This window comes from Tamandua tetradactyla, chromosome 13, assembly GCF_023851605.1.
Source record: "Tamandua tetradactyla isolate mTamTet1 chromosome 13, mTamTet1.pri, whole genome shotgun sequence".
Lineage (NCBI taxonomy): Eukaryota > Metazoa > Chordata > Mammalia > Pilosa > Myrmecophagidae > Tamandua > Tamandua tetradactyla.
Window position 1 is genome coordinate 27,264,729 of NC_135339.1, and position 20,451 is coordinate 27,285,179.

Genomic DNA, 20,451 nt, shown 5'->3' on the forward strand with positions numbered 1-20,451 from the left:
TCCCAGCTCTCTTACATCCTTCGCCTTCATCGCATCCTCTTGACTAAATCACCGACCTCGTTAGATCCAGCATTCCCACCTCCCCCCAGCAGCTGCATTAGGCAGGAGGAAGCACAAAACAGTTCGGGATCATTATTGCACGTGAAAGCCCCACCCGTGGGCCATCAGACGGCCCATGGTTCTCATTACTTCTCTCTCCTCAAACCACCACCACTCTTCTCCCAACTTTCCTCTTAACAGATGACCTTGAGTAACCAGAAGCAGGCAGAAGAGGCTTTCCAGACCAGCGTCCACCCACAGTCCACCTGTGTCCAGCTCCCACCAGCCCCTGAACTGGGCAGGCTGCACCCCTGTCACTGGCTCGAGGGCCTCCCTCCAACAAGGGCCCCCCTCCTGCATCATCAGTTTCCTCCTCCAGGAGGACCCTTCACATCACCCGCACAGTGTCAGCCACAACTAGTCAGCTCTGCCCTCGCAGTGAGATAGCAGTCAGACACGATCAGAAAACAAATGAGTAAGGATCTGTTCCCATAAAAGTATCTTTACAAAATCAGGATTTAGTCATAGTTTGCCAACCTTCAATTTACAAAAACGCAAACGGGGTTTTATTTCATCATTAAAGAAAGAAAGAAAACTTCCCTCCTGACCCTACTTAGATTTTTCCCAAAAACTCCTTGATAAAAGTTGTCTCCAGTCTCCTCATTTCCTGGGCCCCTCCCCTCCCCCCAGGCAGTTCTCCCGGAGGTCTCCAAGGACCTCTGCGTCATTGAGCTCGGTGGGCAGTCCCACCTCATCTCACATGCCGGGTAGGCAGCATCTGCTCTCTCCGCCTCCTTGACACAATCTCTTCTCCGGCTCCAGGACCCATACTCCCCGGGCATCTCACACCCCTCAGCTGCTCCTTCAGCCTCCTTTGCTGGAGCCTTCTTATCTGCCTAAATGTGAGCACTACATGGCTCAGTCCAGGGTCTCACATCTTTTCTCTAGATACTGACTCCCTGGGTGGTCTTGCCCAGTCTTTTAGTTTTAAACGCCCCCCATCTGTGATGACGCCCACATTCTCACGCTTACAAACTGTGGACCTTTTTCTATGAACCTGGAACCTCAGACCCATAAATCCAGCTGCTTCCTTGACATCTTCACGTGGGTGTCTCATGGGGACCTCAAAATTAGCCCGTCAAATTAAGTTTCCCAGTCCCCAGACCTGCTCCTCCCACCAACTCCGCCATCACAGGAAACAGCCCCTCCAACCTGCTAGTTGCTCCAAACCTCGAAGTCAGTGATGCCTCGCTTTCTGTCTCACCCCACAGCCAGGCGGTCAGCAACTCCTGTTCTCTACCTGCAGGACATCCAGGAGGGGCCCGCCTCACCTCTGCATCCTTTCCACCAGCCTGTCCAAGCCACGCCCTATCTGGTCCAATTGCAGTAGGTTGAGGTATGAACCCCAGAAAAAACATGGTCTTAATCCATTCCCGGTGGGAGGGGGAACCCATTGTAAACAGGACCTTTGAAGATGCCATTTCTAGTGATAAACTGTCACCAGATGAATCAGGGTGGGCTTTAATCTGATTACTGGAGTCCATTATAAGCAGAATGACATTCAGACATAGAGAGAGAAAGCCAGGAGAAGCAACAAACCAGAAGCCAATGGAACTCAGAGGACACAGAAGATGGTATCACCATGTGCATTGTGATATGACAGAAAAGCCAAGGACTAAGGTTCAGGATGCCACTGTCTTCAGGGAGAAAGTATCGCTTTGCTGAAACCTCAATTTTGGATTTCTCATAGCTTCCAGACTGTGAGTCAATAAATTCCCATTGTTTAAGCCAACCTATTACAACTTATTATCTCTGTTTTAGCAGTTGGGAAACTAATACAACCTTCTAACAGATTTCCCAAAGACTATTCTCAGCACGAAGCCAGGGTGGCCACAGGGGGCCTCCTGGATGCTCCTGAACATGCCAGGCTTTCTCCCACCTCAGGGCCTTTGCACTTACTTGTCCTTTGGCCTGGAATGCTCTTGTTCCACCTAGCCACCTGGCTTGATGATAATGAGGTCTTCCTTGCCCCCTCCCCCACCAATAGGCTTCATCTACACCCTTCCTGTTTCATTTTTCTCTTTAAGAGTTTCTTGGGGACTTATTTATCTTGTTTATTATCTCCCTCTGCCACAAGAATGTAAATTTCACAAACACAAGGGTTGTTCAGTCTGTTTTATTCACCACTGTATCCCCCATGCCTCAAACGGGGCCTGGCACAAAGTAGGTGTTCAATAAATACTGGCTTCTTACAAATCAGGAGACTTCACATATAGTTCTGATTTCCAGTCTCTCTTGTAAAATGGGAAGATCTGGCAACACTGGGCCACTTGCCCATGGTGACAGTCCAATGGTGCCAAGTGGTGGCTGCCCCTTTTAGATGGACATATGCTGTCCAGGTCACCAAAGAGCCCTCCCCTGTCCAGCTTCACCTCCACAGGCCACCAGCTTGGCCCCTTTGGGCAGCTGAGCTTGAGAGCCTGGGGAGAAGTCAAAGAGATCCCCAGGCCGAGGCTCAGAGGCAGGTGGGAAACCTTCTGAGCCCTGGGCTGGACCCCCAGCCTCCCTGTGCAGAGCAGCCTTCCTGCTTCCCCTCTGCCAGGCCTCCTGGAATGCCCTGCGTGGTCAGAGCTGAAACATCACCCGCCTGATCATCGCAGCTATGAAAATGCCTGTATCAGTATCAAAGGGAAAATGCCAGGCAGCCACTCTCTCCCCCCAGAGAATGCAGCTCCGCCTGGAGCTTGGGTTTAGGGGCCACTCCCTGCCCTTGCCTCAGCCTCAGGGCTCTTAAAGGGCTCAGCTCAATCTGTGATATAGGGGGAGGGATGGTCCAAGTTGTGGGGGACAAAGGGGCAGGGAATCCAGGTGAGGTCTGCACTCTACAGCCATGAACTTGAGCCTGCCACCGCCCACTGGGGGAGCGGTTTCCTCATCTGATGCACCTGCTCACCTACACATTACCGTTGGCCCCAAATGCGATCATGTACATTGCAGTGTTGTGGAAACCATGAAGTGCTTGTCACTGTCGGATGAAATTATTTAACGGTAGTTAATACTGATAATGCTAGCTACACGTACTGAGCACTTACTGGACTCCGGGCACCGGGCTAAGTGCTTGGGGTGAAACATGTCATCTAATAATTAAGTTTTAATATTATTAATTTAGGATACCGATTAGAGCCCATCTGTCCTTGGAGGCTGGGGTGGGGACCTTGACCCTGTTTGGGGTAGGACAGAGGACCTCAAACTTTGAAGAGGCATCTACAAGGTGCAGAGCTTGGCAGCGTGATATGGGCTTGACCTACAGACATTTGGGGGTACTGGGCCTTGGGGTCTAGTGCCAGGTCTCCCACTAACTGTGTGTGAAGCAAGAGATATAACTTTCTGGGCCTGAGTTTCTCTTCCACAAAATGGGGATAATGTCAGTTATCCTCTACGCTACAAAGGACGGCCGAAGGGTAAAGTGAGATGAGATCAGAGAACAAAAAGAGGTGCCCAGGGGTGAAGAAGAGGGGCCCCCGCTGATGCCCGCTCGTTATCTTAGTGGCCAGACGAAAGCCACTCTTCCCTCGCGCTGGTGCCAGCTTGTCCTCCCAGCGCGTGCGCCTCTGTCAACACACGGCCAAGCTCCCTCCACTTGTCTCGCCTCCTGGCACAGACCCCACTTCCTGCAAGAGGAAGGGTGAGCAAGGGTCCTTGCCTGCATCCCTGCCCCTGACTCTAAGAACTAGAAGCCATGGAAAGGACCACACTGGGCAAAGCTCCGGCCGCTGTGCCATCACCTTGCCACCAGGCCTGGCACAGCGGGGAGACCCGATCCGTCTCCGAGGGCCTTTCTCATCAAGTGGCCTCAGAGCTGTTGGCTGGGTTGGCTTCCCTGCTGGAGAATGAGTCAGCCCTCTGAGGGCAGGGGCTGGGGTTGGTGGCTCTGAGCCACACTTGAGCCTAACTGACTTGAGGTCTGTGACGGAGGACTCATCCCTGCAGCCTCACAGAGGAGGTGGGATTTGGGCTGGGCTTTGGTGGAATTTGGAGAGATGGAGATGCAGGGGTGCGGGTGGGGGACATTCCAGGGAGGAGTAAAGGCACAGAGGCAGGCGGGTGGCTCAGTGCTGGCTCCCCGTGGCCCTAACCCTAGGATGGGCAGCCGAGGGCCGATCCCACAGAGGGCTATGCTAAAGGGAGAGCCCCTGCGCAGCACCCTGTCCAGAGCACAGACACCTGGGAAGGGTGAAATCAAAGCAGAAGAAACTGAGTTGCCCAATCCACATCCACAGAAACAGGTCTGCTGTGGGGGGCTGTGCTGGCGGGCATGGGCGCAATGGTGCACGGAAAACATGAGGGACTGCTCTTCCCTCCCTCCATAGCTCTTTTACCAACGGACTTGGCACTGGATCACAGATTCCCAGGGCCATGAGACAGGTTTCCGAGGGGCCTCCAGATACCACCAACTGCCTCTGCCTCCCTGTGTCACCAGAACCACAAACAGATGTGGCTCTAGGCTCTGCCATTAAGAAAAAGTCAAGGAAGGAGGCTTCTGTCCCTGTTTGAGTGTTCTAGCATTCACATTCGGAAGTCCTTCCTTCTAGCTAACCTAAGGCTCTGCTGCTGCCTCAGGGGAGTCAAGGAGCTGGGCCCCGGAACTGAATGCTGGTCCCAGGAACTGGACTGTGTAGGACCTGAGACCTCAAGAGTTTTTGGGGGTCTGGGATCATCTCTGGGCTAGAACAGGATGAGTCAGGGGGCCCCTACCCAGAGTGGGGAGCAGCTGGGGCTAAGAGTCCTGGGATGGGAGTCAGGAGCCTCTTCTCTCCTTCCCTCCCCTCTACAACTGGGCATTGAGCACCTACTATGTGCCAGAGCTGTGCAAGGAGGCTACGTGCATGGGGCTTTCATCCAGGAAGGGGCACAGAGTTCCTGTGGCCCGCTCACACTGATGGGCAGTAACCACTGCAGTAGGAGCGACGGTGGAGAGGGGCGAGGTGCCGAGAGCCAGGCACAGGGCAGGGGCCCGCCTGACTTATCACAGGGAAGGGCCAGCTGAGCTGAGAGCTGAGGACCAGGCACAGCGGAAAAGGCTAAGGGAGAGCACAGCCACATGCTTCTTCTGAGCTAGGCAGGTCTCTCACGTATATTATCTCATTTCAGGCTTACACGAACCCATTTTGTGAATGAGGTAATAGAGACAGAGGGAGATGAAACAACTTGCACAAAGGCTGAGACCAGGATGCCTGGCTCCGAGCCCAGGCCACTCCATTCTGTCCCTGGGACAGGTCGGGCTGGGCTCTCTCAAGGAAATGGAATACCTATTCCTATGTGGTACCAACTCTACTCGGACATGGCTCAAAGCACTTCACGGGTGTGCTGATTTGAAACTATTATGTATCCAGAAAAGCCATGCCTTAACCCTAATCCAGCCTTGTGGGGCCAGACCTGTTGTTTAGGGTTGGACACTCTGGGTCGTTTCCATGGAGATGTGACACCCCCAGTTGTGGGTGTGACTTTTTCATGAGATGGATATGTGACTCTACCCATTCAGGGGTCTCTTGATTAGTTTACTATAGTCCTTTAAAAGGGGAAACATTTTGGAGAAACCTCAGAGGTAGACCCTTGGAGAACAATTGCTTCAGAGCTAACAGGGACACAGATGTTTGGAGATGCTTGGAGTGCAGACAGAGAGAATAGACGCCTAGACAGTGATGTTTGTAGATGCAGAGCCCCTCAAACATTTCCATGTGCTTTCCCATGAGATCCTAAGCAAGCCAGAACCCAGAGTTGTGTCCCAGAGGAGCTGAGTAAAGGCCCACAGACGCTTAGAGGGGAAACCACTGGCATCAGAAGCTGGAAGCAATGGAAACAGGAACAAGGACCAGCAGATGCCAGCCATGTGCCTTCCTATGTGATAGATTTTGGCCTTTCTTGAATTAAGGTATCTTTCTCTGGATGCCTTAGTTTGGACACAACTATGGCCTTAGAATTGTAAACTTATAATAAATTCCCTTTTTAAAAAGTCTTTCCATTTCTGGTATATTGCACTCTGGAAGCTTTAACAGACTAGAACAGGTTTTCACATTTTTAGTCCTAAAAACAACCCTAGTAAGAGGCAGATACTCTTATTATCAACACCCCTACTTTACAGAGATACAAACCCAGGCACAGAGCATTTGGCACCTTATCCAGCCAGTATGGCAATCTGACTCTAGCCAGTGCCCGTAGCTGAGAGTGTGCCCGGCCATGTGGCTGGATGCAGAGAGTGAGGGGAGATGAGCCATCAGGGATGCTGGGAGGGCACCAAGGGCCAGGTCTGGTCACACTAAGAAGTGGGGTCTTTGGCCTGAGAAGTTACTTAAGAGTGTTAAGCAGGGGGACAGCATGATTTTATCAGCCTGCTTTTGCACGATGACTGGGGCAGGGCAAAACAGAGGAGTTAGGAGGCTCCTGCTGTGGCCTGGGAAAACGGAGGTGGTTTGGACTGGGGAAAAACAGACAGTGATGGAGAAAAGAGCACAGGCCTGTGGGCAGCTGAGAAGGCGCAGGCAGTAGGGGCTGGAATGGGCAAGCTGGAGGACGGCACATTCACAGAGGAGGAAGTGCGGGGGGAGCACTGGACTTCCCACTCAATTTAGACACATTGAGTTTGAGGTGATTTTGAAACATGTTGGAGGAGATGTGGGGCGGCAGGTGTAGATTTGGGTCTGGAACTCTGATAAGATGAAATACCCATACATTACAGTCAGTGCTATCCCACCATGGAAGAGGAAGCTGCATAAAGTAGTGAGCTCCCCACCACTAAGAGTATGCAAGCCTGATGACCAGGTATACTGTGGGGGTTCCTGTTATAGCACATGACTTACAAAGGCCCTTTCTTCCAACACTGATTCTATGGAGCAGGGGGAGGCTGAGGGTAGCAGGACCACGCTCTGGCTTCCCATGTCACCAAGCCTCCCCAACCCTAGGAAACTCACGTGCCAGCTCACAGGGAGGTGAACAAGGTCTGCCCTTGGCAGAGCCCCACCTAATGCCCCATTAACCCACCCCCTTTTTCATTCCTTTTCCCAGAGGTCACCTTTCCTGGCCTGTCCTATATGTCACCCTCCCAGAGAACAAACCAAAGCAGAAAACCTCAGAGGGATAACAGAAGAGGTGGCTTCACAGGGACATCTGCAGCTTAACCTGCAAAGGTGACTCTGCAGGTGTCAAATGGCCAAATTTCAGGTCCTACAAGAGTCCCTTTGGGGAGGACATGCCCTCTGGGGACAGCAAGGCCTTTCTGCTGGGACTTAAAGGACAGATAAGCATGAGCAGGCCAGGTGGAAGGGCGGGTGGGCAGGGAGAGCCTGCTGAAAGTGGGATACGCTCCAAGGACCAAAAGACAGGACTTAACTCAAGTCGGCGAGGAAGTCAGTGAGGGCAGCTGGGGGTGGGTGTGGGCCAGGAGTTTCCTCTCCCATGAAGGGGCATCAGAGGCCCAGCCCACACGGGCTCTAAAGTTGGTGTTTCCAGAAAATCCACAAGAGCCTCCAGGTGGGGAGATGGCCTCGGTGTCCCCCTCAGAGGCCAAAGGCCTCCCAGGCAGGTGGTGCTGCCCCTTTGAAGGTCCAGAGGTGCACCCGCTGCCAGCAGCCCCATCCCTGCCCTTTGGGGCCACAGAGAGCTTCTCTCCAGGGAGGCCCCCAGCCAGGGCAGGTAGTGGAACCTTCCAGATGGGAGTGGTGGCAGCGTCAGCAAGGGGCTGCTGCAGGGGTCTCCCGTAACCCACCGCCTGCCCCAGCCCCTCCCCAGACCCGGACCTCTATTAGGAGCTGCTTACTCCTCAACAAACGGTTTTTGAGAAGGGTAGTGTGCTGGTTTGAAAGGAAGTATGCCCCCTAAGAAAAGCCATGTTTTAATATAAATCCCATTTCATAAAGGTAGAATAATCTCTATTCAATACTGTATGTTTGAAACTGTAATGAGATTTTCTCCCTGGATGATGTGATTTAGTCAAGAGTGGTTGTTAAACTGGATTAGGGGATGACATGTCTCCACCCATTTGAGTGGGTCTTGATTAGTTTCTGAAGTCCTGTAAAAGGAGAATGAGAGATTCGGAGAGAGCAGAGAATGCTGCAACACTACAAAGCAGAGAGTCCACCAGCCAGTGACCTTTGGAAATGAAGAAGGAAAACGCCTCCTGGGGAGCTTCATGAAACCGGAAGCCAGGAGAGAAAGCTAACAGATGATGCTGTGTTCACCATGTGCCCTTCCAGCTGAGAGAAAAACCCTGAACTTCATCAGCCTTCTTGAACCAAGGTATCTTTCCCTGGATGCCTTTGGACATTTCTACAGACTTGTTTTAATTGGGACATTTTCTCGGCCTTAGAACTGTAAACTGGCAACTCATTAAATTCCCCTTGTTAAAAGCCATTCCATTTCTGGTATATTGCATTCCAGCAGCTAGCAAACCAGAACAGGTAGATATAGCCGAAAGAGGTGAAGGAAGGATCCCTGAGGCTTGTCCTGAAACCTCCTTTTCTTCTGGACCTGATTTTATATTTTGGGGGGAAAAATACAAAAAACCGCTGGTGGCCCTTCTTTACCCTCCCAGGCTTTCAGAGTGCTGAGTGCACAGTAGGACTTTTGCTGACAACTCACTGCCACCATCAGCCCTCGGTCACGGCTTAGGACTCAGGAGAAGGGGTCTGAGTTAAATTACAACAACGTGCCCCATGCAGAGAGCCCAGACAGACTCTGTTTCTCAGGGACTGCCGGGCCTGGCTGCACTGCACAATCGCCAGAGGAGTTGTAGACACCTCAATTGCAGACCCTGCACACAGGGATTCACACGCAGGCTACCGGGGAGGGGTCTCCAAGGGATTTTAATGCGTCCACTCTAAGGCAGGCCCTTGAGGGCATACGGATGTGATGAGAAGGAGGGAAGGAACAGCTTTAAAATGTTTAGTTACTTCGGGACTTTCACCCCTGTCTTGCTCTAAAAGGGAAATTCCGGTGAATGACATAGACAAACAGAAACAAATTTTACAGCGAGGCAGAAGGAGGTATGAGAGGAGAAGAGAGAGGTAGGGGAGGGTGGTAAATGAAACTTGCAATGAAGCTTGTACAAACAACTCCTGCCCAAAGGGCTCCCCTATGCCACTGGTCAGCTCCAGATTTGATGCTGCACTTCCTAGCGGCCAGCTCAGTGTCCAAAAGGCAAGAACACACTCCGGGAAGCCCGAGAATCCTGGAAGCCACGGCTGGGTGGACACCCTCGCAGAGTCCTAATCACAAGGCCTGATGTGATGGGCCACGTCCTCAAGGCCTTTCTTACAACAAAGATGAAGATGCACCTGGGGGTATCTGGGCCAAGAGCCTGATGCCAGGACAGGTCAATAACTGTCACCTCCATAGGAGCCGAATAGAACCGAACAGACCCTCAGCGCCCAGCATACCTGGCCTGCCTCCACGGACCTAGAGAGGTTTGGCACTTTATGCCCGTGGTATAAAGTAAATGTAGCACCTAGTAAATACTCAGTAAATACTAGCTATTAATCAACTTCGCAGATATGGTGTTGGCCCATCTCATCACCTCCAACTCTGAGGCAGGAGGTAAGATCACAGCTGCCATTAATTGAATGGCTCCATTTAATTCTGTAATAGAGGGATGTCATCCCCATTTTCCAGACCAGGAAGCTGAGGCTCAGATTACGTGACTTGCTCAAGGTCACACAACTCATTAGTGGCAGACGTCCATGTGACACCAAAGTCTGTAAGTTGCCCACATCACTATTTTGCTCCCCAAACCCAAACCAAACCCACTCCGAGTAGGTTGGGCAGATGAAGACTGAAACTCCTGACGTGTAAGAGTAAGGGCTGGGGGTTCACAGCTCCTGTGTCTAGATGGGAATGCCTCTCTCTGAGCCATGCCCCCTCTCCCAGCAAGGACCAGGAATGCAGCCCTGACTTTCTAATCATTTCATACTCTGCTGGTTGCTGCAAACACAACCTCAACCCCACCCCACCCCCACCTCCAGGCAGGCCCTCTCAGCAGATGCTAAAGCCTCCAGGCTGGGGGGTAGGGGCCAGGGGTTGGGAAGCCTCCCTAGTCTCCAGCAGATAGACCTTAAATCAACAGCTAATTGGTGAGGGCCACCTACCATATGCAAATTTCTGAACTAGTCTCTTTGAGGGATCTGGATACAAGCAAGCCAGTATCCCTGTCATCAAAATGTATGAGATAAATGAGGAGACAAGACATTTAAGGCAACAGAGAGGAGGGCACACAATATAATGTAGTTGGGGCTGAGTTATCATTGGCAAACAGATTTTATCTTGCATATTGACTTTGACAGACTGAGTGGCAGCCTTGAGCACCCTTTTGAAAAGGATTCTGAGGCCCTCTCTAGGTTCAGAGAAAGAGTACGCTGATTGATTAGTCATGTCTGCCATGGTCCCAGCAAGGGCCCTGTCTATCTATCTGACATCTTTGAACTAAATCCTTGCCACAGCCAGAAGTTGCTGCACGGAAAGGCCCACTTTGAGTTGGTGTGGCTGGAAGACTTTCTCAAGGACGTTGGTACAAGTCTAGAATGATTAGGAATAAGGGAAAAAGGTATCAGGGAGTGGTCCAATTGTAAAACTATGCTTAAGGCAGTTAATGTGTTTTTCCTGGTGCTTTCAGCCTTTTACCCACCACTTTCCCATGAGGGTCAGCTATTTAATGAGGCCCCATCTGGTTTTGAATTATCTGCTAGTTTTAAGACCTCTGAAGAGGCTGTAAAATTGAAATAGCTCTCCATGAATTCATAGTGTATATAGTTTTGAATTTTAAAACAAAAACAAAAAAAACTTAGAGTCATTAAAAGCTCCTTATCTCGAATACAGACTTACACTTTCACTAGCTAGTAGTAGCTTTTTGGAACACTGGTCAAAAACGATTCTGAGGTCTTATGTAAGCTCAATGGGGAAGGGTGCTGCAATTGATTAGCAATGTCTGCTGGGGACCCTGGAATGGGGCGCGTATTTGCCACTACAGAACATGTTCATTATCTGGAAAGGAGAAGGTGTGGTATAGAGGAGGATACCTGCTGGAGGCTGGGAACCTATCTCTGGCTCCTCTGACAACTGGGTGTGCAGCCTTTGGACTGCTTTTCTCATCTACAGAGTGGGGGGACTGAGGGGCTCTGAGGCATCTGCTCAGCACATGGAAGGAAGAACCAATTTAGGACTGACATGGGGTGCTGGCTGCATCTGAGGCACTCCGGGTCCAGGTCTGTCCATTTACTGAGGTCCTGGGCGGTTGTGAGCTTTACAGGATACTGTATACAGGCACCCTCCCCCCCTGCTGTCACCCACCCACTTCCCCCTTCTCGCCCCCGCATTGCAGTCCTCCAGCACTCCATCCCGAGCCCCAGACTTAAAGCCTCTGCTTTGATCTCTCCCCCGTATCAGGGAAGGACTGATACAGGGCCCCCTGCACACACCCCATAAAGGTGAGACATTCTGAGTACGGCTGTTACGATTATTCAGGATCAGGGAGTCTGCCTGGGGTCCCCCGACATTCTAGCCTGGAAGCTGCCTCTCTCCCAAGGGATTCCTGGGGTGGACGTGTAGTGACATCAGTGTCCTCATCTGTAAAATGGGGGAATGAGAGTGTCCATGCCTGAGAGAAGCGATGAGGATTGAAAGAGACGCACTGTGGCATCGGGCTCCTGTCGGCACCCTAGAAATGTGAGGTGTTCCCCAGAATACATTTGGTGGTATTGGTGTAACTGGAGGTGGGAGTCTGCCTGGGATCCCTCAAAACTCACCTAGAAGGTGGCTGCAGATGCCCTCTACTCCCCTTCTGACTCTACAAAATGGATTTGGCTATTTTAAATTCCATTCCCTTCTCTTCCACTCCATACCCACCCCCTAGCCCTAGGTGACATCTGAGTTCTTCCATTTGGGACACTCTGGTTTATTTCTCCATAGCAAACAAATCAAATAACAGGCAGCTGGAGCACTCGTTAAGGGCCCTAGACCAAGAGAGAGGCGCTGATGGGGAAGAGTTAGGACTGGAAGCCACATTTTCAGCTCCCCAGGGAGCCCCACCCCCACCCACCCCACCCTCCTGCCTCCTCTCCAGTCTCTGACCCTCCCAGTGGCTCAGCCTCTGCTTGCCTCTGCCTTTGGCTTGCTTCATCCCCGTCTTCCTCTCCACCTGGGGTCACAGGCCCTCTCTGCTTTCCCAGTGGGAGAGGTGCCTGAGCCCTTGACTCCTGCCTCCAGGCCACTGTGCCCTTCCCAGGGTGGCTTCCTCCATCCATCAGGGGGTGGCCCAGGTCCCAGGATGCCCTCTGAAAGCACTCATTTGGTGCTGGCACGGCCTGGGGTTATGACTCCCAGAGTATTCTCTCATCTGCATCTGCTGAGGGTCTCACAGCAAGCCTGAGAGGACAGCAGTGCCTGGATTTTACAGAGGAGGGGCCTGAGGTTCAGGCGATGGTGGTGGCTCATCTAAGCCATGCAGGTGCAAAGACACAAAGCCAGGCTGGAATCCTGGTTTTGGATCCCAAAGCTCACCAGGAGCCCATCTAACCTTTGCGAGTAGAGATGCATGGTGCATCATTTCCATAGAGTCGGCTCAGAACTAAACCGTTTCCTCACCTCTTCAACTTTTCCTCTTCTCACCCAAGGGTTTCCACCTGTCTCAATTCTCCCTTCTCTGCCTCACCCAGTCCTCTCCTTTGCCCTTTCTTCACCTAGGAGGACACACCCAGGAAAGGAAAGGCTGGGGCAGGGCCCCTCAGGCTGCCCCCTAGACACCTCTGTGGGCCCAGGAGCTGCCCCAACAGCAGTGCTATCCAGTAGAACTTTCTGTGATGGTGGAAATATTCTGTATCTGTGCTGCCCAATATGGGAGGCATGAGCTGTAGGTGGAGCTGAGTTTTAAATTTTATTCAATTTAATTAATTTTAATTTAAATACAGTCACATGTGACTAGAGGCTACCCTATTGGATAACTCCACTCAGGTCAGGCCACCCACAGGACAGAGCCTTCTTCTGACCCCAGCTGCTTCCCCTGCTGACTGCAGGTCCCATCGTTGGGGCCACCATTTCTAGTCACTCCTCTCTGACTAACCCCCGCAGTCCAGGTTACAGACCCCTCTGGCCTGGAGCAACCTCCTATTTGGTGTCCCAGCTCTGCCTTAAGTTTCTCATGCTAGGAAAATGAGAAAAGCCCATCCATGGTCCCCACTGCTCTTACACAAATCTACCTGTTACTAAGGCCCTGCTTGGCCAGGGCCGCCCCTCTCTCTCCAGCCACCCTACTCTTCTAGTCTTTCTTGGTTCTCTCTCTCTCTGGCCTCCAGGCTCCAGACACTGTTCCCTTTGCTCCCTTAGAAGGTCCCCACACTCACCCCTTCCACCGGGAAAACTCCCGTTCACCCTCTAGGTTTTAGCTTGAAAATCCTCTTCCAGGAAGCCCACCATGACCAGCATCAACCCCATCGCCGCCACCACACTATGTCACGTGCAATACGTCCCCCAGGCCCCCGTCTACTTCCACTACTAGAGCATTCCACACGTGGCATGGCCCGTGCCCATTTTCTTCTCTGGGCCCCTTTTTACCTGTAGGTCTGGGAGGGCACATGTCTGTCTCATACAACGCCTGGTCCACAGCTGGCTCTCAGTAAACCTTTGCCGAATGAACAAAGAAATGTAGCAGGACACTAGAGAGTACTGGGCATGGTGTCAGGAAGCTTAGGTTCTAGTCCTTGATCTTCCACGAACGCACCAAGTGACTCTGGACAGTGTACGGCCCCTCTGAGGCCTCAGTTTCCCCTCTGTAAAATGGGGAATCAGTTCAGACACTGTCTGGGTGCCTTTCAACTCTGGCAGGTGAGACATCTAGAAGTCAGTATGGTAAAAATGAAGCTGCAGTTTGGAGAGGAGAAATCAGATGCCAGTTAAAACTGTCAGGCCCAGGACCCTGAGAACATGAGGCTTCAGCCTTATTCCTTGAGAAATAAGGACCTGGGGAGGGGCTGGGTCACACTCTGGCCACGGGCAGTGTCTGAGAGAGAACTGGGCTAAATCTCCAGGGTCAGATGCTTGTCTCTCAGCATCCAGGGCCCTGAAATACCTGGGTGACCCCAGCTCCCCCATAGCCTCTGCACTGCTCAGCCAGCCCATCTTCATTCTCAGCCTGATGGCAAAGACTGCCTGTTCACTCCACTGAGCCCAGAGGCTTTCCCCAGCACCCAGGGGACTGTGGGCGGCCTCCCAGAGCCCTCTGGATTCCCTGGGGCCTGGTAGAGCGTGGGAATAAGCTGATAATGGTAATCATGGGTGCACCACAGCGCCAGTAAGCCTGCCCTATGAGCACCCTGAGAGGAGCCTTCCTGTAGGGAACAGGTGGGTCCTGCCAGAATGGCTGCAGCACCCACACCCACAGGCTGCGTTCCAAGGCTTCCCATCAACACCACCACTTTGCAAGCTCAGAGGGGTTGGGGTTCTTGCTCCAGGATGGAAGGCTTTTAAGTAGCAGAGTAGGAATAAAAACCCAGGGCTGCTGCACCCTCCCGCCTTGCTCTTCACTATTCTACATCACTTCTCACCAAATAAGCGGCTCCCCCTCCCACTTCTCTTCATGGAAACTTTCCACCACCCGCCTGCTCCAGGACCCCTTCACAGGCTGTCACAACCCTTCACCTGCTCATCATCTGGATCCTGTGCTGTCCAGATGCCTATAAGTCACCAAGTCTCACCATCTTAATGACTGGCCTTTCCTCTGGTGGCACCAGTGAGACTGCATGTCCTTCCTTCCTGGAGCGGGCAGAGTCTTTTTACATACCCTAGGATTGCCAGCCTGAGACACACTAGGTGCTTCCTGAAGCTGAGGACAGCGGTCTTTAACCAAGGACACTTTGGGAACACGAGACAGCTCAGCATCCTTTACCCAGCAAAATGCACAGACACAAATGTTAGGGACCACTCCAAGCATCCCAGGACAAGGAACCCAGCTTAGGAACAGGACAGTGTGAGCTAACACTCGTGCCCACTGTGGGTAGTGCCATGTGGCCCACACCTGGGATCTAGCGGCTTGGAGCAGACACCAGGGACCTGGACACTGCCCCCTGCAAGGACTCCCCCCTCCAGCCCCTGCAGTCCCTGGGATGACTCACACACACCCCAGCCCCCACCCACTCCCTCTTCCCAACAGAACGTGGCCATAAAAGTCAGGCAGCACCGACCCTGAAGGAGGTTAGGGGGAGGGGGGCTGCGGGGGCCCAGCAAGTTTTGGCCCAGGCGGCCGGGCACGCTTCCTGCCGCGTGGGCGCGGGGCCGCACTCACACCGCCCGGCGCGGCCCCCGAAAGGGAGCAGAGTAAGGCGCCCGCCTCGGCGCGCGCTGCCTTCCTCCTCCACCTGCCCTACGCGCCCACAGCACTCGCAGCGCAGGACGCCGGGTGGGCTGCCGGGGGCGGGAGCCTCGGGGTCACGCACACGCCGCTGGGTCCTCTCGGTCCCTGGCAGAGCCGCGTCCGACTCTGCCCCTTCCCCGCCTGCAGCAACTTGGGCGAGTCGGGGCGCACCGCGTGGCGCGGAGGGCGAGCGCCCCTGGGCACTGGCTGGTCAGAAGTGAGGAGGCTGCGCGAGGGGGCGCCGCGGGGAGGGATAAAAGCCAGCAACAAAGAGCACAGACCTCGTCCAGCAGTTGGTTGACTCGTCCCAAAATAGCCGTCTCCATTTGCTGCTCCCCGCGCCCGGCTTCCAGGGCAAGCACCCGGGCCTGCAGCTCGGTGGTGCGGAAGTGGGCGAGCAGGCTGAGCGCCAGCGAGCACAGGGCCAGCACCAGCAGCCCGCACGACCCCGGGCTGGGCAGCCGCGCGCAGCGCTCCCCCGGCACCGCCGCCAGCGCCACCATCCTCGGCGCGCCCAGTTCCTCAGGGCCGCGGGCACCGGCGGCCGCCGCTTTAGCGGCGCTCTCGGCTACCATCCCTGCGCGTCTTGAGAACCAATAAATAAATAAATAGAATAAATAAAGGCGCGAGCTTAAAAGCGCGATCCAGACCGCGGGGCCGGGAGAAAGGGCTGTGCCGTTGCAAAACGTCCCTTTCCTTCAGCTCCCGGCAAAGCGGACGGAAAGAATCCGCAGCAGAGAAGTGGAAAGCCGAGAAACACAACCGACGGGAATTGGGGTACACCAAGGTGAGGAAAGAAGTACTTCGAAGAATGCTCTCAGTCCAGGAAAAGTTCCGGAGATCTGGCCCGCTCTCCTCTCCACGGGGTCTTTCGGTTCAGGTATCTATCTGTGGAGTCCTGGAGTAGGTTCGGCGCTGTCGGTCCGTCTTGATGTCTCGCGTCTCCCGGGCGAATCACTTTCAGTCCCGGGGCAAAGGGGCGCACGTGGGGGGCCCCATGGGCAGAGGTGGGTGGTGGCTGCTTGCGGAGGAGCGCTGGGGCCGATTCCGGCGCCTCTGTAACTTGACACACTCGCGGCGGCTGTACGGATCGGATGAGCAATCCCTGCTACTTCCCAAACTAATCTCTCCCGCCCCCTCCCTCCTCCACTCTCCTCCTCCACCTCCTGCGGGGCGGACGGCTTGGATTTGTTTATTTATGCAAACTCGCCCGGGGTGGGGGGCGTGGTGCGCAGGCCCCGCGGTCCCAGTCCGCCGGCCCCAGGAGCCCCTCTCCCTTACTGTCTGTCTCCTTTGAAGTGACAGTTGGGGTTATTTATAGGCAGGAAAGGGGTGTGGAGTGAAGCCACGACTCGCACTTCTCTCCCTTTCCCCGGATTCGCCCCGAGGCGAATTGACCTTCCCCTGCAGCCCCGCAGCCGGCACCGCTCAGTTTTTTGACAAGTCGGCAAAAAGCCCGTCTTTGGGACCCTCCAGGAGCCCGGCTGAGTTACCGTTAGGGCATCCGGAGGAATTTCCGAGTCCTGAGCAGGCCGATCGGAATTCTTTTGGCACCACTGCGCTCCCACCTCCACCCTCAGGTTCTCAGCCCCTCCCTCCCCAGCCGGACTCCACCTTGGGCTCAGCACCTAGCTGAGTCCTGCAGCTTAACCAGTGCCCATAGTGGGCTCATCTGTCCCCACCGCGTCTTTACACCAAGATGCAAAGTCAACCCTGCAGGGGGCGGCAGAATTGGAGCCCTTTTGTGATTCCCAGGATCAAGAACAGAACAGGAGAGTAAAACCTGAGATGTTTTCTTCCAGAGTACATGACAGACGGGTCAGTCCTGCTGCCCTCCGTTCATGGTCTGCATCTGAGACCCATTCCACTCTTCCGCTGTCCCACCGGCCAATCATCCCAGCCACCGCCTTCTTGAAAAGGGAGCGCTTCCCACACCTACTCATGCACCATGGGGGATGGACTTCTTCCTTATGGCTAACCCTGCTTCCTCCTTCTGGCATTTCCTATGCTCCAGTGGAGAAAAGCTGGTGGGTGGTCTGAAGGACATTTCCTAGTTTCCTCTGAGCCCCTCTCTTTTCTGGTCACCACCTGAGAGACCTTATCTCCTCGAGCCTCTTGACATTCCTGCAAATGAGGTGGTGGGATTGAGTTTGTGGGGAAAGCCTCCCTCCCCGGAACAGCAGGCAGGGGTGAGAAGGTTGACTTCCTGCTGACATTGAAATGTGCAACGTGGGGGTGGGGTGGGTGGGGGTGGGGGTTAAGATTCTGTTTTATAATTACAGGATGTGTCAGTACAAGCTTCAGGTTTTATATATGATCTGGTGGACCGTAATATATAATACAGTCTCATGGCACACCTGATAGAGTGCATTGAACTTGTAACATGGTATTTCTAATATAGGAAATGATTGAAGCACCACTGCTGCTGGGCCAGCCAGACCCCCGGAGAGGACTGCAGGGATAGAAAACGATGCTTTAGAAAAGGTTGACACTCAGGAACTCTGAGTTCCAGTCCCAACTCTAGCATTTCTTTGATTTGCGACTTTGGGTGCTTGAGCCTGCGTTTCCCCATCCTTGTAGTGGGGTGTCCCAATTCTGCTGTACAGAGAGGGAGTGACCTCTGAGAACCCAGGGGTGTTGCAGGCCACCAGGGGGCGCTGGAGAGTTTCTGTACAGGAACTTTGGTCCCTTCTCTCCCAACTCTCCCCAGGCTAGTGGGGTGGAGGAACTGGGGGGTTAGTTTCATTCATTCTTTCTTTCAATTGCTAATCTTTTCCTTTTAAGGATTCTAGCTGCCCTCAAGAAAGTCCAGGCGATGAAACCTGGTGTCCTGTGTGATTAGAAGCTGGAGGAGGGCACAGTGTTTGGCCTGAGCAACGTATCAGTGACCCCAGCATCAGAAATAACATCTCCAAACCCCAGAGACTTGCAGGAGGACTTCTTAGAAACCTAGGTGTAAGTCCCAGTTCCATCGATTTGGGGGTCCTTAATATCTCTGGGCTTCAGTTTTCTCATTTATAAAATGAACTTATAATAAAGGTACCCTCCTGTTTGGAAGGACGTAATGAGGTACTACATGGAAAGCACGTAGCACAGTGCCTGGCACATAGTAAGCACTCAATAAACGGTGTCTGTTTCCTTCTTTAGAACTCCATGGCTGCTAGTGCCAGCTTAGGCATGGCCACTTCTGGGCTCAGTTATAAAAAAGGAAAAAAATTCAATCCCAAGAGAAAGCAAATAAGTCATAGCTAATCTCTTTTTGCCCACCAATAGCTGGGAGTAGTGGCAGGTGGGGGCAGGACTTTGCTTCAGCTGAGGAACCCTATCTCCAGATATGCACCCCCTTTCCCCTTCTTACCCTAGGGAATTTCCTTTCAGGTTGAGCATTGCCCACCCCAGGCAAATGTTATACTGTAATTGATTTTATTTCAAACCCCTCTTTCTGCAGACATGGGTACCAGAGGCAGGATACACAGAGGTTAAAAAGACCCTGCCAGCCCTCTAGGAGCTCAAAGTTGAGTGGTCCGGTCCAGAAAAACTGTCATAAAGGTCAGAAGAGTGCAAATCCACAAAACAGTGTAAATACCTTAAAAGAGGCACTTTGGAGGTTCCCAGGGAGAAGGGCGGAGGCCCTGTGGCCCAGGATAACTCCTCGTTTGCGGCGCTGGGGTGGAGGCCTTCAGTGTTCCCCCAGAGAACGTGACTGATCTGTGATCTAGGTTACATTCCTACATAAACACGGACATTCTGCTACCACTTCAGAAAGCTAAACAGAACAAAACAAAACAAAACAAAAATTCCCCTATATACACCATCTCTACTGTTTTTTCTATGAAGTATTTTCTGTCTCTACACGTGTGCTTCTGCTGGATCCTCTGCTAGCAAGCCTAGCCAGCCTTCACTCGCCTGTTCTCTGCACCTTAAACTCCTGCCAACCCCTCGAAGCCGACTCTTAGTGAGGGAATCCTACCTCACTTTCCCTCCCTGAGGCTTTAGTGACCTCCCCCTTCCTGAAACCCTCACCATGCCGGCTCCCGAGACCCTGCCATCCCATTTACTCTTGTCTCTCTTCTCTGCTTCTCCATCTTCCCTGCAGATCCCTTTTCCTCTCCCCGTAGTGGTCAGACCTCCTCGGGATTCTGTGGCAGGTCCTCTTCTGGGCTCTTCCACCCGGGTTTTCACCTGGCTGCATATCAGAATCACCTGTGAAGGCCACAGCAGCGCAGACACCTGTCTCATCTGCCCCAAGCCTCTTCCCTCTTCTCCTAGCAATTCTGACTCAGTTTCCTTTGGGAAATTTTCTCACCCTCACACCCTGTGGTTCTGATGGGGTCGACCCCTTTCCTGGCTCTGGGACATGTGAGCCAAACCTAATCAATTAGCATCTCCCATCTCCCTGGGCTGCAGTGATTGGGTCTGAAGTGGGCATGGGGTCCCATTCAGGCCGATGAGAGTCAGTCTGGAACGGTTGGGAAGTGATGGCTATTTCTTCACAAAAAGGATATCAGCAGAAGCTGCAGGGCACATCTTGCCACTGTTGGTAAAGATCTTACCTTAGAATGAAGCCCACCCAGAGGCAAGCAGATATTCAGACAAACTGAGACCTAAGACGTTGGTTAAACCCTTCGATCAAACTGTGCCAGATGCTCATCAATGCCTAAATCTCAGTTCCATGAGTCAATCAGTTCTCTTTTTTGGCTCAAGCCAGTTTGAGTTGGGCTTCTTCTCTTTTTCATTTTTAAATTTTTTTTTGGGGGGGGGTTGCATGGTCTGGGAATTGAACCCAGGTCTCCTGCATTGGGCTTCTTCTCTTGCAAGCAAAAGAGCCCAGAGTCACCTATAAGGGCTCACCCCAACTTACTGTGTCAGCCTCTCTCTGTGGTGGGAGTTGAGGGGCAGGGAGACCCAGGATCCTATCTTATTTATAAACGCTCCCAAGGGACTGGGATACACTACAATGCATACTCCCCTGGGAGAATGCTGTAGTCTCCACCACTTTGCTGATGACAAGCCTTCACTAACCC

At 53.0% G+C, this 20,451-nt stretch overlaps 1 long non-coding RNA gene across 3 annotated transcripts; it reads right to left on the reverse strand.

Moving 5' to 3' along the window:
• Positions 1 to 17,190: 17,190 nt before the first annotated feature.
• LOC143653063 (uncharacterized) lies at positions 17,191 to 20,443 on the reverse strand. 3 transcript variants are annotated; one of them, XR_013161065.1, is made up of 4 exons: positions 20,289 to 20,443; positions 19,486 to 19,630; positions 19,014 to 19,193; positions 17,191 to 17,551 (listed from the first exon to the last, which is right to left on the reverse strand). It is a non-coding gene; the product is annotated as an uncharacterized LOC143653063 (long non-coding RNA). The 3 variants fall into 3 exon arrangements; XR_013161067.1 differs by having other exon boundaries at positions 19,451 to 19,630; XR_013161066.1 differs by having other exon boundaries at positions 19,981 to 20,443.
• Positions 20,444 to 20,451: the final 8 nt, after the last annotated feature.